Source organism: Dermacentor variabilis, chromosome 3, assembly GCF_050947875.1.
Source record: "Dermacentor variabilis isolate Ectoservices chromosome 3, ASM5094787v1, whole genome shotgun sequence".
Taxonomy (NCBI): Eukaryota; Metazoa; Arthropoda; class Arachnida; order Ixodida; family Ixodidae; genus Dermacentor; species Dermacentor variabilis.
In genome coordinates, this window is record NC_134570.1 from 232,471,845 (window position 1) to 232,489,772 (window position 17,928).

General features: G+C 47.6%; 1 pseudogene; it reads right to left on the reverse strand.

The window, feature by feature from the left end:
- Positions 1–3,364: 3,364 nt before the first annotated feature.
- Positions 3,365–8,838, reverse strand: LOC142575048 (uncharacterized; annotated as a pseudogene).
- Positions 8,839–17,928: the final 9,090 nt, after the last annotated feature.

Here is a 17,928-nt window from a genome sequence, read left to right on the forward strand (position 1 = left end):
TTCCTGCCTAAGGCTATGGGTCAATTTTCCTAGGCATCCATTTTGTTACTCTAACAGGTTACCAGTTATCTGTTGCCTATACGAAATCTGAAGTTGTGCACATGTCATGTGGACTCCATGCCAGATTTGTAGTACTGCATGCGTTTTTGCAGTTAGGTCTAGAGTTACAGAATCTCGTGTAGGAGCCACTTTAGTTAGCAACTGTAGCTTCAGAACAAACATGTGCACGAGAGAGTGCTTAAGTGTTACCTGTCAAGACTGGGAGCACGAAGGCAACTTGTGCAGTAAAGGCATGGGCAGTATTAGCCCACATGTAGATTTTACTAAGTGTGGCTCAGGTGATGCGTCTAGACTTCAATATGAAGAGAGCCAAATATAAGGTCACCTATCCATCATACCTATTCTGGAGCCTTTTCTTGAGCTTTTCTAAAACATTCAGTTCAGCGTGTGCACTTTATCACAGCATAATTATTACATGTGATGTAAAACATTCTATTGTGCAGTTTCTCCAACTCTTCGTGAAGGCATCTATCCATAGATTAAACAGGAATAGGCTCAACATGTTGACATATCTCCACAGTAGCATTTCCAGGACCTCCTACTGTCACACTGCATCACAGACACTATTTAAGTGAACTAAAAAAGTGAAGCTCTTCGTTAACATTGGCTGAAATTGTATCTTTCTATAGCAAAGTGATCATGCATAAATCTGTATGTCACGACGGAACACTTCATCGTTTCTCACATACTTTAGTTTACGATTGTTTTCAAGTTCAGGAAAATTGTGCAGTGGGCTTGTTGGTTCGACATACTTAACACTGTTGTGCAGAGCGACGAAGGGATAGGACTTCAGCGAGAAAACAACACACGACAGCTGAGCACAAGTTATCAACTGGTGATTATCACAAGACAATGATTCTGCTGAGAAGTACGAACCAAAGGAAAAGAGAAGTCGTGGAAGCATACAACATCAAGTTGGATCCACAGGGCTCATCTGTCAGTGCGCCGTCTATTTCACTCAGCAATAAAGAGATTAGCATAATCGCTGACATTTGGTAGGTAGACTGGGAAGAAGACACCTGTGCATGCATGTAGACTTTATGTATGCTTCATTTGCAGAAAAATAGACCAGTTTATAGTTGGCGCGCAGGTGTCGTGTGTTGTTTTCTCGCTCAAATCCTGTCCCTTCATCGCTCTGCGCAACAGTGTGAAGTTTTCAGGTTGTTCACTTTGTGAAGTAGGAAGGGCAAAATTGATGGGAAATACGAATATTCTCAGGCATATTGCGAAAAATATGGCCCAAGTGTCATTTTAGGCTTCACTGTCCCCTTTTATAGGGCATACCCCAGACAAACGCAGTGATGTAATGAATTCTTACTTTTCCTCAGTTTTTACTAATGAACCGACCTTAAGTAACCTTCCCCTATCTAAGTTTCCGTTTTCACAGATGCCGCCCGTTATCATCACTACACATGGTATCATAAAACTTATTGAAAGGCTCAAAGTTTCAAGCGCCCCTGGACCGGATAATATATCGTCTAAGATACTGAAATGCACCAAGGACATATCAAGCCAGTTTCTGCAAATAATATTCGTGCAATCGATTGCTACCGGCTCACTTCCAGACGACTGGAAGCTGAGCAAAGTAGTACCGGTTTTTAAAACAGGTAACCGCTCTGATCCTTCTAACTACCGACCGATTTCACTAACATGCATTGCTTGCAAACTACTGGAGCATATAATATATTCACAAGTTGCATCTCACCTTGATTCCAACAGCTTCTTTTTTCCAAACCAGCTCGGCTTCAGACGTGGTTACTCTTGCGAAACCCAACTTTTCCATTTCACAACCGATCTTCACCTAAATTTAGATTCCTCATTTCAGACGGACCTTATATATCTCGACTTCTTGAAAGCTTTCGATCGTGTACCCCATCAGCGCCTTTTAGCCAAACTTTCATGCTTGTGTCTTGATCCACTGATATTAACATGGATCCGCTGTTTTCTATCCGGTCGTTGTCAATTCACTGTCATCGATAATGTTCATTCGCCCACAACTGAAGTTCTTTCTGGTGTCCCGCAGGGCTCGGTGCTCGGCCCACTTTTGTTTTTAATCTTCATAAATGATCTTCCTTCCAGCATTTCGTCGAGCATTCGTCTTTTCGCAGATGACTGCGTCTTGTACCGCCGCATAACCACATCCAACGATCAGTTATTGCTTCAAAATGACTTGGACAGAATTGAAGACTGGTGTTCGACATGGCTAATGAAGCTGAATGTATCAAAGTGTAAATACATGCAGGTAACACGCAAGCGCACCAACCTCAGCTACGCATATTCGTTGTACTCAACCACCCTTTCTCAAGTTGAATCTTACCGTTATCTTGGAATTCACATCACCAGCAAACTCACCTGGTCCGAGCACATCACGAAGATTGCAGCTGATGCATCGAAATCACTTGGGTTTATCAGACGGCACCTCAGCTTCTCCCCTCCCTCTATTCGCAGTCTAGCTTACAAAACTTTTGTCCGAACCAAACTAGAATTTGGCTCCCCAATTTGGAATCCACATCAGGCTTACCTAATCGATAGCCTAGAAGCCATTCAAAACCGTGCAGCCCGATATATTTCATCCGATTACGACACTCACTCCAGCGTTACCAATATAAAATTATCGCTTGACATCGAGCCTCTGACACTCAGACGACAAATCGCCCGTTTGGCATTATTTCATAAACTATACTTCTGTTTTCCTTCGCTTCGGGGCTCTCTTCTGCTACCACCTCTCCGAACATCACGCCGTCTTTTCAACTCCATGAGCATTCTACGTCTGCACGGCTCCTCTAACGCATTTAACAAGTCATTCCTGCCTCTTGCAATTGAAGAATGGAATTCATTACCAGACCATATTGTAATAGAACGCGATCCATTTAAGTTCCGGCAATTGCTGACGTCCTATTTGAAAACATGATGTGGAAATTATTGTCTTCTTCTGTTTGCCTCTGTTTGCTTTACTGTTGCTATTTTTATATTTGTATATGCTTAAAGGGTTCTTGTACTCTTTTTTTCTGTATATACCCTGCTGATCACTGATTGTGACAATGTTTTACAGTGACCTGCGTTGTTGTGTTCAATGTTTCCCCCCCTTATGTAATGCCCCTTCCAGGGGTCTTTAAGGACCAATAAATGATAATGATGATGATGATGAGTTTGAATTCTAAGGATGCTGGTGAGTGAGTGAGTGAAGAAACTTTGTTGTGAACGCCTGCAGAACGGTTAGCCTTCCCCTGTTAGGGAGGCGTTACCGTGACGCGGCCATGACGTCTTCGCGGCGTGTAGCGCCTCTACTTCGGCCGCGGCCGCACTATTCCCTTGGTCGACCGCGCCTGCCCCTCTTTTGGGGTGGCAGCCTCCCTCCGGTTTCGCTCGGTCGTTGCCTTTCGAGGGCCGCCGAGATCTGCTGGACGGCCTGGGTTTGGACATCTTGGTCATAGCATCTCGTTGCGGCCTCGAGCCGCGGCGGGATCGTTGTTATTGTTGCAGCTTCTTGCGGATTCTTAGCACAGTCCCAAAGGATGTGAGCTGCAGTGGCTCTTTCCTTTGGGCACACACAACACAGATCACTTTCATAAACACTTGGACACACGTGCCTCATCAGCACCGGGGTGCATAATGACCCCGTTTGAAGTTGTCGATATAAAACCGCCTCCTTACGGGTCAAGCCCGGATGAGGTAGCGGCATAGTCCTTCGCTCTAGTCGGCACCATTTCCCAATTTCGTTGCAGGAAGTCATTTTGTCCTTGGTTTCCCACCCCCACGACGGGTCGGCTGTAGTAGCAGCGGCACGGTTGGTTAGTCCTCGCGTCGCCGCGTTCACCGTCTCGTTGTGGTTAGCGTTGCCGCGATCCGACACATCACTGCCAATGTGGGCCGGAAACCACTTTATCACCACACACCGACTTTCACTCGCGAGATCGACCACACGCAACACACGCGCGGCTTCACCACACACCCTTGCTCTGGCGTAATTTTTCACTGCCGTCCTAGAATCACAGAGCACAGTCGTGCACTCGGGGTCGGCGATGGCCAAAGCAATGGCCACCTCCTCGGCTTGATGCGCCCCTCGAGTTCACACACTCGCCGCTGTTCTCGTTGCACCGGTCGATGCCCCGACGACTGCAGCGGCGAATGCCTTTCTGTCATGTGGATACTCTGCCGCGTCCACAAACACGGCACCCCTGTCTTTGGCATGGAGATCGATGAGCGCCTTGGCCCTCGCCGCCCGCCGCTCTTTGTGGAACTCAGGGTTCATATTTCTTGGCACCGGACATACCCGTAGCCGTCTACTAATTGCGTCCGGTACAGGCACCTCTGTATTTTCGGGTCCCATTTCCTTTGGTCCCAGGCCTAGGTCACGCAGCACTTGTCTGCCCGTTCTTGTTTCTGATAGCCGCGCGAGCTGAGCGGTCCTCTGTGCCTCGGCGATTTCCTCCAGGGTGTTATTCACTCCCAAGGCCAGGAACTTGCCGTTGCTTGTGCAGTCGAGAAGTCCGAGTGCAGCCTTGTACGCTTCACGTATGAGCGCATTGATCTTATTTCGTTCGCACTGCCTCCAGTTGTGAAAAGCAGCAACGTATGTAATGTGGCTTATAGCGAAGGATTCCACTAGCCGGGTGAGGCTTTCTTCCTTCACGCCTGCGGTTCTGCGCGACACCCTCTTAATGAGGCAGATGGTCGTGGTGACTTTGGCCGCCAGACGGTTGAGCGTCTTGCCGTTGGCTCGTTTGCGCTCATTCAGCATCCCCAGCACTTGGATCTTCTCGACAACCGGGATCACGTGACCACCGCTCGTCTTGATCTTTATTGTGTCTTGCTCTCTCACAGGTTCGTTGCCTTTCGTCTTCCTAGCTGTCCTTTTCGGAGGAATCACCAACAGCTCAGACTTGCTTGGGGAGCAGACGAGCCCAGACCCGTCCAGCTGCTCCTCGATAGCGTCAACCGCCTCTTGCAATGTATTCTCGATGTGTCCGTCGCTTCCTCCTGGGACCCAGAGCGTTATGTAGTCGGCATAGATGGTGTGTCGGACCCGCGCGACTCGTGAGAGGCACTCGGCCACCCCTATCATTGCAAGGTTGAAAAGCAATGGCGAGATTACTGAGCCCTGGGGGATCCCGACACTGCCGAGCTTCTTCTTTTGGAGCCGCAGGTCACCGGCGATGATTTCGGTAGTCCGCTCCGTCAAAAAATCCTTGATGTACGCATAAGTTCTGTTGCCCATGTTTAGCCGTGACACCTGGGCCAGAATCGCAGAGTGTCTCACTTTGTCAAAAGCGCTCTGCAGGTCCAAACCCAAGATGGATCGCTTGTCTTTCGTGTTGGTAGTGTCATCGAGGATTTCATTTTTCAGTTGTATCATGGCATCCTGAGTTCCGAGCTTGTTTCGGAACCCGATGACGGTGTTTGGGTAGAGCCCCGAATCTTCCAGGTACCTCTGCCACCTGTTCATGAGTACATGCTCCAACGCTTTGCCCACACAGGACGTAAGCGAGATCGGCCGGAGGTTCTCAATGTTGGGTGGCTTGCCCGGCTTGGGAATCAAGATGGTCTTGGCTGCTTTCCACTGCCGGGGTAATGATCCGGCTCGCAGGCAAGTGTTGAAGTATGCCCTGAGGTTCTCGATGGCCGCTTCGTTAAGATTTTTTAGCGCTCTGTTAGTAACGCGGTCGGGACCAGCGGCGGAGTTACTGTTGAGATCGTGCAGGGCAACCCTTTCTTCCCATACTTCAATGTCTCGATCTAGCCACTCGTTTGCTTCGCCTAGGTAGTCCGGGTGCGTCTCTGTGGGAGTGACCGGGAGGTACTTGTCGAGGCGTTTCTTCACTTCGTCTTCCCCGTGCTCGGTCAGCGCCCTGTGTATGATCTTGGCCAAATTGTGGTACTGGTGAGACTTGGTCGTGGTCGCATCCAAAAGATGCCTCAGCATACTCCACGTCTTGCCGCAGTGCATCTGGCCGTCCGCTGCGTTACAAACATCATTCCATTGCTGTGTGCATAGCACTCGGCTGTGGGACTCGATCTCGCGGTTGAGTTCGGCGACCTTCTTGCATAGCTTTCTGTTTGTCCTCTGCGTCTTCCACCTTGACAGGATGGACTGCTTGGCTGCGATGAAATGGGCGAGGCGGCTGTCGACCCTGTGGACACGCTCGTCCGTCTCGACTTCCTTGGTGGCCTTTTTTACCTTGTTTACAATGTCGGTGGACCACTCCTCAATGTCCGTAATTTCGGTTTGCTCCTTGGGTAACAATCCTCGAAACGCGTCCCAGTCAGTAAATCTATGTTTCCGAAGGCTTCTGTCAACTTCGTCGTTACCACCGAGCGGGACAGCGACCTCCACAATGTAATGGCCACTTCCAATTCGTGGCCCGTGTTGCGCCATTCGAAATCCGCCATACCACCGCCATTACTCCTGACGAAAGTGAGATCGGGCGTTGTGTCTCGGGTGATCAAGTTGCCGATTCTTGTATGGTATGCTGGGTCGGTGATTAGATTTAGTCCCAAGTCGGTAGCATCTTGCATTAGGTCCCTGCCCTTTGCCAATGTTTTGGGGTAACCCCAGGCTTGATTCGGCGCGTTGAAGTCCCCGCAGATTACCAGCCTGTTGTCGGGCCCCGCGACATTGCACGCTTTGTGTAACAGTGCTTTGAATTTCTGCTTTCCGTGTGACGGGCTACTGTACACGTTTACAAAAAAAGTACTTTCCTTCTGCTTTTTCCCGGTAACCACCTCTACCATGGTGTGCTCGATTGGGCTTTTGCTCAATAACTCGTGCTCGACGTACGTGATGCCTTTTCTCACCAAGGTGCAAACTCCCCTGCCGTTACTGCCGGCCGCGGTCCGGAAGCTTGGCGGGCTGGCGTGGGACCAGTAACGTGAGAGCTTTACTTCCTCAATGAGGGTCTCTTGCAACATTATAATTTCTGGCTTTCTTGATACTTGTTCTAAGTGTTGCTGAAGTACAGCCTTTTTCCCAGCAAAACCGTTGCAATTCCAATGCCAGACCAGGAGGCCTTTCACTGCTGTTGTGGTTGCGGTGGTTGATGTCCTATCCATGTTTGCTGAAAGTTAGCCATTTGCGTTGCCAAATTCTGTACTGTCGTAGTTGATTGCTGGCAAGTCTGTTCAATTGCTATGAAACGGTCGGTGATTGTCTTGGTGAATGTCGTGCGAATATACTCTTCAAAGTGGGTGCGCCTATCTTCAAGGTTGTCTACCCTATCGCTGAGTCTCTGCTCTTTAAGATTTTCAATTGCTCGTCGCTTGGGTGCCGGACCCGCCGAGGCCGCGTTCTCTGTCCTCGGGTTCACCGCTACTTCTGGTTCATCCTCGGCCATTGCCATCTGCTGTGGTTGTGGCGATAAAGGCTGTGCCTGCTGCTGCTGTAGCTGGACCGTCATCATTCTCTTAATCTCTGCCATTTCCTTCCTGAGCTTATTGACTGTCGCCTCTAGTTCAGTGTTCTTCTTCCGCAACGCCTCGTTTGCTTCTCTTAGCGCCTTCATTGCCTCACTTTCGTCTTTAAATTTCCCTCCACCACCTCGAAATGGCGGTGACTGCTGCTGCTGTCGCTGCTGCTGCTGCTGTTGCTGCTGCTCTTTCTTGGCTACCCCCGACTTTACTACGTCTGCCCAGGCTACTCTGTCTTTGGATTGGGATCGACGGTGGCGGCTCATGCTTCTGTTTCGACTTTCGCTGTTGTTCCCGCGCGAGCGTGACTCATGGCGACCAGCTGTGCCACTCGCTCCTGCTGACGTCATCAACGGTGGAAACTCTCCGGATGCTAGTTTTTGCTGTACGCGCTGTTCCGCCATCTTACGCTCCCATTGCCTTTTCGTTACTACGTAGGGAGTTTTGTATTTGTTCTTGCATTCTCTATCGGCCGTTGGGTGTTGTCCCCCACATAGTTTGCATTTACGCTTACATTCGTGGCCATCGACAGGGTTATTGGCCCCACAATCGAAGCACACTTTCATATTGGGGTTAGGACAAACGTCTCTTCTGTGGCCTATTTTGCCGCACTGTTTGCAGACATCAAAATGCTTGCGGTACAGACTGCACCTCGTTAACACAGGGCCATAACATATTTCATTTGGAACCTTTTGGCCTTCAAAAACTACAATTACGGTAGTCGTATTGCCAATTCTTTGCGCCCCTCTTGCTAATGGATTTCTTGAGTTAACAACGTTCCGGTCAATCTCCGCCGGAGTATCTTCAATGGGAATGCCTCGAATGATCCCCTTGACACGTACCATATGGTGTGGTTTGGTACGCGCCTACCTCGTGTATCTTGTCCCCGATGCGGATGGCCTGAATCTTGGCATAGGACAAAGCACGCCCCTTATCGGGGGCGCTCACCACCATGATATTCTGGTGTAGGTTGGGGCAGAAGATATCCGCCGCACCTTCTTCTCTCGAAACCCTCGCCGCAGCCATGATGGCCGAGGCAACGATCCCAGTCTGCGTTCTTGCGATGTTTAGGCCTCCCCGCGACCTCACGATCACTTTGGTGTCCTCTCCCGGCAGCACGTCTGGCATTCTCGCCGCCCTTGTTGTCGTTGCGATCACTTTTCTTTTGACGTAGTCTCTTGTTTTAGGCCTCGACTGGCGAGCGGCGGAGCCCTCGCTCGCCGGGGCTGTTATGCGCTGGCCCACTTGCCACCAGCCGATCCCAGTGTGGAACTCCTCAGGAGAAATCTCTTCCCCTTGCACCTCGACGCACATCTGGCCGGCGCCAGGGCTCGATGTCGTCGGAGACGTGGCCGTCTTCATCTCGGACGCCATGTCGTATGGTTCCACGCCGGGGTCAGGCCCAATCCCGGCGGCCACGAAGCAAGCCTAGGCTTAGCACACCACCGCACCGACGACGGCGAACAAGTTCCAGAAAACGGCGAAAACTTGCCTTACGTTGAAAGTTGGGTATCGGGCGATTCCTAGCGCCTTCACAAATACACTGGTAACAACGAAACTGCAATTTGAGTCAAAAGACACTCAAGTCGGTCATCGAAGACGGAGCCAGTGCCAGCGTTCAACTAGAGAATCACTTCGTCGTCTTCGTTTCTGACTTTATTCGTTTTCTGACTTAACCTAGGCCATGCTGAGCTCTCAGTTGAAAGGAACAGGTAAACAGGAGGACTTGCCACATAAGCAGGAGGCAGCACTCCACACAGACTTAAGCTTAATATACTGCGTGCTTCCACAGCCCTAGGGGGCTATTCTGCAAGTGTTTACTAAGTGGACTGTCCATTCCAGTATATGCTGAATGAATAGAGCATGAGAGCCCACGGTGACGATTGTTGCTTGCTCTACCAGCTTAGAGCTCTACCTAATCAGTGTGTGCTGAAATAGACAGTCGTCTTAGTAGACCCTTACAGAATCCTTTCCTAGAGCGAGCTTTGTGTTGGTAGGTTGCAAGAATTGGACTCTTTCCTTTCATGTGGGCAGTCCCCACGCATGGGTGTCATTTAACAAATTGTATCTATATTGCATTGGGTCCATAAATTTCCAATTCATGCTTATAACCAGGCCTACCAGCTCTTGTCCTGCATATTTATGTAGCATTCTCATTTCTGCATCAACACTGCACATATTCACAGCAAATTGGAGTCATTCTCCATTATACCCTCAAGCACTTGAAGTAGACACTGCAATAACCCCAAGGGAGGGGGGACAGTAACGTGAAAACCTAATTGGGCTTGTAGTGCTGCTGAAGAATGCACACATACCATTTATGCTAAAATTCTCAGCAGACATTCCAAAGTTTGTACGAGCTCGACTTTAGGTGGCTGAACAGAATGATGCATTTTGAAGGCAATTCTTGCAACACTTGGTCAAACTGAATGAAACTGGACAGCACAATTAGTTGCGTTCATCTATCATTTATACGACTGCTGCCTTGAGCATTCTGCCTATTTTGCCTTTCGTTTCAATACTATGAAGTTCAAGTACACACATACTTTACCACTGTACAAGTAGAAAGGTTTAAAGGCTTTTCCTGGGCATCCAACAATCTCTATTTATTCCTATAAACCTTCCTGCATGTGAAGGCAAAAGAAACATTAATTCATGCTGTAAGTGTAAAAAGACAGGTATTTGGACAGAAAATGTTTATTTTGAGCACCGATGTTTTTGCTGATGTAGATATGGTGCTGGCTCCCTCCTTGCCCGAAGCATGTGCTTGCTGTACACAGCACCAGATGATGGCTTCCTAGGTGAAAAGATCAAATTGAAATAAGGGGCATTTTGTTTTAGCTCCAGAAAGAGAGAGCAGGATTGAGAAATTAACATGTAAAAAAATACTTGCCTAAAGAAAAATTAATACACAAGCAAATTCGCTAAAGAGGTTCACTTTCAAGAGCAAAAGTATGGTTACGATGAAAATTACAAGGAAGCTTCACTGCTTATTGAGGTTTCGGTTCAGTAGTTGTTGAGCCACGTGGGTTAGCATGCTACATCTTGCATATTATGTTTTGTAAAACAATATTGCACTTTGAACAATGTAGTGCATATTGAAATGAACTGACAAGGAATGCTGAAGCTCCAGGCTAGTTTGATCTGCATAAGATATGATACAGACACTGTACTGCATTCATTTAGTGTTTTTGTAACTGATCTCACACACAATGGTCATTCACTCCTATCCTACATGAAACTCAGTTACTTATTTGAAGCTTCATCAATTCCTTAATTTGCTGCATGCTTATGTCTAAGGGAGTTCGTTTGGTTCCTGTTAATGTGGTACATCTAAGCAACTGCTATCAAATGCCCATATTGTTCCCTTACATGTACAAAACATCCTTGGCCCTTTCAATGCATAATACTCATTACATTTGACACTGGGGCTCGTGCAAGGTGCCATTTAGGATTATATGCCTGTCCACATCTGATAATACCTTTATACCTGGGTCATTCCCATGCCAAATGCCTTGGTTATTACTGTGACCATCTCACACTTTTCCTTTAGAATCTTCTCCACCACTTTTAAGGAAGCATCCCACGACATAGTGTCTCCATCCTAGTGGTGCACTATGGAGTTAACTCATGTGCTAGTTGTAGCAGATGACGTTAACTGAAGGCCACTGAAGATAAAACTCTCTGCGAGAATTCCTTTTGCACATGAAATGCAAACAATACAGAATAGTCAAAATGTAATTATCTGGCAAGACTGGCTGCATCCATCATCTTTGTTTGGTGCAATTATGAGGTGGCTCCATGTTACAAGAGGCTTGGCGATCATTGCCATGTGACTGTTCGGGACTCTATAAAACACAAGAATTGCCTTACTCCGGCCTTTCTCTTCGTGCAGCGACCAACGTTATTATTCATCCAATCGCACAGTGTACTCTTCGTGTGTCCATAGACAAAGTTCGTCACCACAGTGTTTTTGCGGTATTTCGTGAGTCGCCCATGAACTCATCTTAGGGCAGGACTTCTTCTCTTTGGCGTCCGCTTCTATCTCTTGTCGTCAGCGCCTCACACAAATGGATGCCACTGGCAATTCTCTTCCTAACCACGAAGAACGCATTCGTCTCGTCACCTCTTCCGATTACGTTTTTTGGCCACCTAGAGAAGAGATTATAAGTGTCACCTCCTGTAACATTATGGATGGCGACACACTCATTCTACCCTATGATCATACCCTATCTCGAGCGATTCTGATTACCCCTGGCCTCATTCGCTTCTCCTAGGGGTCTGCATTGCTTACCGCAATAAACCAACCTCTCGAACCCAACTGTTGCCTCGTGGATCAACTGTCACTTGAGCTGTTGACACTCATGTCGTTGCAATTGTCACGAAGACAGCTCAGCGTGTTCTTGCGTCTATTACCGTGCGCTGAACAAAACCATGCGCAAAGATGTTTACCCCGTGTCACGGACGGATGATGCACTAGATTCACTCCACGGTGCCAAATGTTTCTCTAGCCTTGACCTTAGATCAGGCTACTGGCAAACACCGATGTCCAAATCTGACAAAGAAAAAACGACATTTGGTACCCCTTATGGGCTCTACGAGTTCAATGCGACGCCATTTGGACTCTGCAATGTGCCTGCCACCTTCGAACGCGTGATCGATAAGTCTTGCCTGGCTTGAAATGTAAAACCTGTCTGTGCTATCTCGACGACATTCTGTTTTCAACCACGTTCTCACAACATTTGCAACGTCTTGATGAAGTCCTTGCCTGTCTTGCAAATGCTGGTTTGCGGCTAAACACACACACACACAAATGCAGTTTCGCCAGCAAGACCAACAAAGTTCTGGGGCACATAGTCAGCAAAGAAGATATTCGACCGGACCCCGAGAAGCTTGCTGCCATCCTCGAATTTATTGTCCACTGCGTCAAAAAGACATGCACAGTTTTCTTGGACTTGCTTCTTCCGGCACTTCATATGCAACTTCGCTGCGCTTGTCCCCGCTCCATGAACTCCTCGCCAGTAATGCACCCTTCGTTTGGTCCGACGAATGTGAACATGCTTTCCTGCTTTTGCAACATGCCCTGACATCAGACCCTGTACTGTGCCACTTTGATCCGACTGTGCCCGCCATCTTTCACACCGACGCTAGCGGTCAGTCTTGGTGCCATTCTACTGCAATGTGACAACACGTTCCGCAAACGAGTAATTGCTTATGCTTCTCGTGCACTAACCAGTGCAGTGGTCTACTCAACAATAGACCATATTCACACTATCAATCAAGTGATAGAGAAATGTGCAGAATATAACCAACCCTTATATATAGCTTTCATTGATTACGAGAAAGCGTTTGATTCAGTCGAAACCTCAGCAGTCATGGAGGCATTACGGAATCAGGGTGTAGATGAGCCATATGTAAAAATACTGGAAGATATCTATAGCGGCTCCACAGCCACCGTAGTCCTCCATAAAGCAAGCAACAAAATCCCAATAAAGAAAGGCGTCAGGCAGGGAGATACGATATCTCCAATGCTATTCACAGCGTGTTTACAGGAGGTATTCAGAGACCTGGATTGGGAAGAATTGGGGATAAAAGTTAATGGAGAATACCTTAGTAACTTGCGATTCGCTGATGATATTGCCTTGCTTAGTAACTCAGGGGACCAATTGCAATGCATGCTCACTGACCTGGAGAGGCAAAGCAGAAGAGTGGGTCTAAAAATTATTCTGCAGAAAACTAAAGTAATGCTTAACAGTCTCGGGAGAGAACAGCAATTTACAATAGGCAGCGAGGCACTGGAAGTCGTAAGGGAATACATCTACTTAGGGCAGGTAGTGACGGCGGATCCGGATCATGAGACGGAAATAATCAGAAGAATAAGTATGGGCTGGGGTGCGTTTGGCAGGCATTCCCAAATCATGAACAGCAGGTTGCCATTATCCCTCAAGAGAAAAGTATATAATAGCTGTGTCTTACCAGTACTCACCTACGGGGCAGAAACCTGGAGGCTTACTAAAAGGGTTCTACTTAAATTGAGGACGACACAACGAGCTATGGAAAGAAGAATGATAGGTGTAACGTTAAGGAATAAGAAAAGAGCAGATTGGGTGAGGGAACAAACGCGAGTTAATGACATCTTAGTTGAAATCAAGAAAAAGAAATGGGCATGGGCAGGACATGTAATGAGGAGGGAAGATAACCGATGGTCATTAAGGGTTACGGACTGGATCCCAAGGGAAGGGAAGCGTACCAGGGGGCGGCAGAAAGTTAGGTGGGCGGATGAGATTAAGAAGTTTGCAGGGACGGCATGGCCACAATTAGTACATGACCAGGGTTGTTGGAGAAGTATGGGAGAGGCCTTTGCCCTGCAGTGGGCGTAACCAGGCTGATGATGATGATGATGATGATGAACCAGTGCAGAGAATTACTACACCATAACCAAGCAGGAGTGCCTTGCTGCTGGGCAATGGAAAAATTTCGCCCATATCTTCATGGCCGCCATATCACAGTCGTTACCGACCATAACACACTGTGCTGGCTTTCATCGCTAAAGAATTTATCAGGTCACCTGGATCGCTGTGTGCTTTACCTACAGTTTTATAATACGATTTAAATGTCACCTACAGGGCTGCAAAGAAGCATCAAGACACCGATGCTCTCTCTTTCACCATCACCTCTCCGTAATTGTGTACGTCCTGAGTCCTCTTCATCGGCTTTACCCATTGTAACCCTCGATTGGCTAAGACACGACAGCCCATCTGTCTTTGTGTCCCACCAACGCATCAACCCATACTGCCGAACTATTCTGCAACGCATGGAAGATTCTTCATCACCTCCGAACGCCTGACTTCGCCGACAACTTAATCAATTCAAGCTGCACAATGGGGCTTTACATTGCAACATTTATCACATTGATGGCAACAAATGGGTCCCAGTCATACCATGTTCTCTGCAATGTAAGGTGCTCGAAGCCTTTCACGATCATGTGACGGCTGGTCATCTAGGCTACCACAAGACTTACAACAGAATATGAAGTCGCTGCTCCTGGCCTGGCCCGTCTTCAGCCGTTGCGAAGTATGTTGCATCCTGCGTTCATTGTCAAAGCTTCAAATGACCAAAACAGCTCCTTCTGGCCCTTTACATCCTCTGTCTTGTCGTGCTTCGCCTTTCGAAGTAGTTGGAATAGACCTGTATGGTCCTCTTCCCACGACCTTACACGGCAATCGTTGGATTGTAACGACCGTAGACCATCCAACACACTATGCGGAGACAGCATCTCTACCATCCGGGACTGCTGCTGAAGTCGCCGATTTCTTTCTACACAACATTATCTTACACCACACCGCTCCGCACATTCTCCTCGGTGACCGCAGCAGTCTTCCTCTCTTCTATCCTTACCGAAGTTCTGTGCGCCTCTAACACAGTTCGCAAGACGACTTCCAGTTACCATCCGCTGATGAACAGTTTGACGGAGCATTTTCACTGTACCCTCTCTGACATGATTGCGATGTACATCCGTCCCGGCCACACGAACTGGGATGCAATCCTGCCGTTCGTGACATTCGCCTATAACATGGCTACGCAACATACTACTGGCTTTTCACCTTTTTTCTTCAGCTATGGCTGTTCACCAAGTTTCGTTCTTGATGTACTGTTCCTTTCGACTCCTGCACCCCCATCAGCTTGTGTCACAAACTGTGGAACAGTTTGTGTCTCACCTTGCGGACTGCAGTCGCCTCGCTCCGCTTAACACCGGCATCCCCCAGGACGCTCGCAAGTTTCGTTACCACTCGACCCACTGTGCTGTGACTTTTTCTCCTGGTGACGAAGTTCTTTGGACTCCTGTGCGCGTTCCTGGCTTATGCAAAAAATTTCTCACGCATTTTATTCGACTTTACACGGTCATTGAGCAGACATCACCTGTCAATTATCATGTCTCGCTCGTTAGAACGCCATCCGATTCCCGTTGCTGTGGGACAGAGATAGTGCATGTCTCCCGCTAAAAACCAAATACTTGACACATTTTATAGCACTTGCACGCAGCCGCTTCTACAGCGAAAGAGAATTAGTGTGGGCGCAACACATGCCTGAGTTTCAACTTCATCATCTGCACATTTTTTCCACCTGCATATATCATCACCAGCAGCACAGTTTAATCCTCGAGGTAGTAGCTCGAGCTTGGCTGGAATAAAGCGGTTCCTTAAGCTATATATATATATATATATATATATATATATATATATATTTCTTGCACTTCAAGAAACTTCATGTGACCTCGAAGACTTGAGCACTGAAGTGACGGCGCTAAGTGTATACAAGACCTCATAAGGAGACAGTCCAATTTCACAGCCTGAGTCACCTTGGTGGTGCAATCTTTCGTCGCGTAATTGTCGCATACTTGGCTATCACTAACACTGCTTCGCCTTTCTGCAAAACTGCAGCCTCTCTTTTTTTTCTGCTAGTCCGAGCATAAGCGCTGCCGCACATGACTGCTGTTGATTCTGATTTCGAGTGCATCCGGCTTGGCCTCATTTCGGTTACTGAGTGAGTTATACAGAGAGAAAGAAATAGAAGAGAGGAAAGGCAGAGATGTTAACCAGACACATGTCCAATTTCCTACCCTGCACTGGGGAAAGGGGTATGGAGATGAAGAGAGAGAGCGTTCCACAGCTATCATGCACTAAGATTTAAAAAAAGAACAGTTAGTTGCGTTACTCAAAGAAACATAAAGCGACCAACTTGTAGAGAAAAGGCAAAACCAATGTGTTCACGAAATTAAATATACCACTTCTATGAGCCGAACTGGCAATGAGAGTGTCGGCACACACACGCACACAGACAAACAAAAAAACTGCGTGCTCTTATTATCTACAAATTTGTAAGCTCAGTTGATCAGCCTAGAGGACGTGTTCAAACAGGTCTCCTTTTGCAGCTACGCAGTACTGTCTATTTTACCACACCTTTAGTGGCTTTCTTGATGACCGACGCCGGAAATCATCATCATTATCATCATCATCATCAGCCTGGTTACGCCCACTGCAGGGCGAAGGCCTCTCCCATACTTCTCCAACTACCCCGGTCATGTACTAACTGTGGCCATGTTGTCCCTGCAAACTTCTTAATCTCATCCGCCCACCTAACTTTCTGCCGCCCTCTGCTACGCTTCCCTTCCCTTGGAATCCATTCCGTAACTCTTAATGACCATCGCTTATCTTCCTTCCTCATTACATGTCCTGCCCATGCCCATTTCTTTTTCTTGATTTCGACTAAGATATCATTAACTCGCGTTTGTTCCCTCACCCAATCAGCTCTTTTCTTATCACTTAACGTTACACCTATCATTCTTCTTTCCATAGCTCGTTGCGTCGTCCTCAATTTGAGTACAACCCTTTTCGTAAGCCTCCAGGTTTCTGCCCCGTAGGTGAGTACTGGTAAGACACAGCTATTATATACTTTTCTCTTGAGGGATAATGGCAACCTGCTGTTCATGATCTGAGAATGCCTGCCAAACGAACCCCAGCCCATTCTTATTCTTCTGATTATTTCCGTCTCATGATCCGGTTCCGCCGTCACTACCTGCCCTAAGTAGATGTATTCCCTTACGACTTCCAGTACCTCGCTGCCTATTGTAAATTACTGTTCTCTTCCGAGACTGTTAAACATTACTTTAGTTTTCTGCAGATTAATTTTTAGACCCACCCTTCGGCTTTGCCTCTCCAGGTCAGTGAGCATGCATTGCAGCTGGTCCCCTGAGTTACTAAGCAAGGCAATATCATCAGCGAATCGCAAGTTACTAAGGTATTCTCCATTAACTCTTATCCCCAATTCTTCCCAATGCAGGTCTCAGCATTGGAGAGATCGTATCTCCCTGCCTGACGCCTTTCTTTATTGGGATTTTGTTGCTTTCTTTGTGGACTACGGTGGCTGTGGAGCCGCTATAGATATCTTTCAGCATTTTTACATACGGCTCGTCTACACCCTGATTCCACAATGCCTCCATGACTGCTGAGGTTTCGACTTAATCAAACGCTTTCTCGTAACCAATGAAAGCTATACCCGGAAATCTACCTTGAACTAATCTGATGTTCGTGTCGATCATGTAAGCACAATCTTTCACATAACCCCAAAGAAAGAAATTGAATGGAGAGAGGTCAGGTGACCTAGCCGGCCAATTTACAGGCTCGTGCCTTCCAATCTATTGTGCAGGAAAAGTCGCACCCAACCAGTTTCGTGCTCGGCTGCCGCTGCATGCAGGTGGCCCATCTTTCTGAAACCGCAGAAGTGGAAGGCGTGACAGCGGGACTTTGCTGAGAAACTCATCCACCACTCCTTCAAGGATTTTGTTCATGTAACGCTGTTCGTGTATTCTATTCGTGTAACGCTGTTCGTGTGCTCATGTAACGCTGTTCCGAAGAAGAAACTAGAAATTGGCAAGAATCAGATGTATGCGTTAAGAGACAAAGC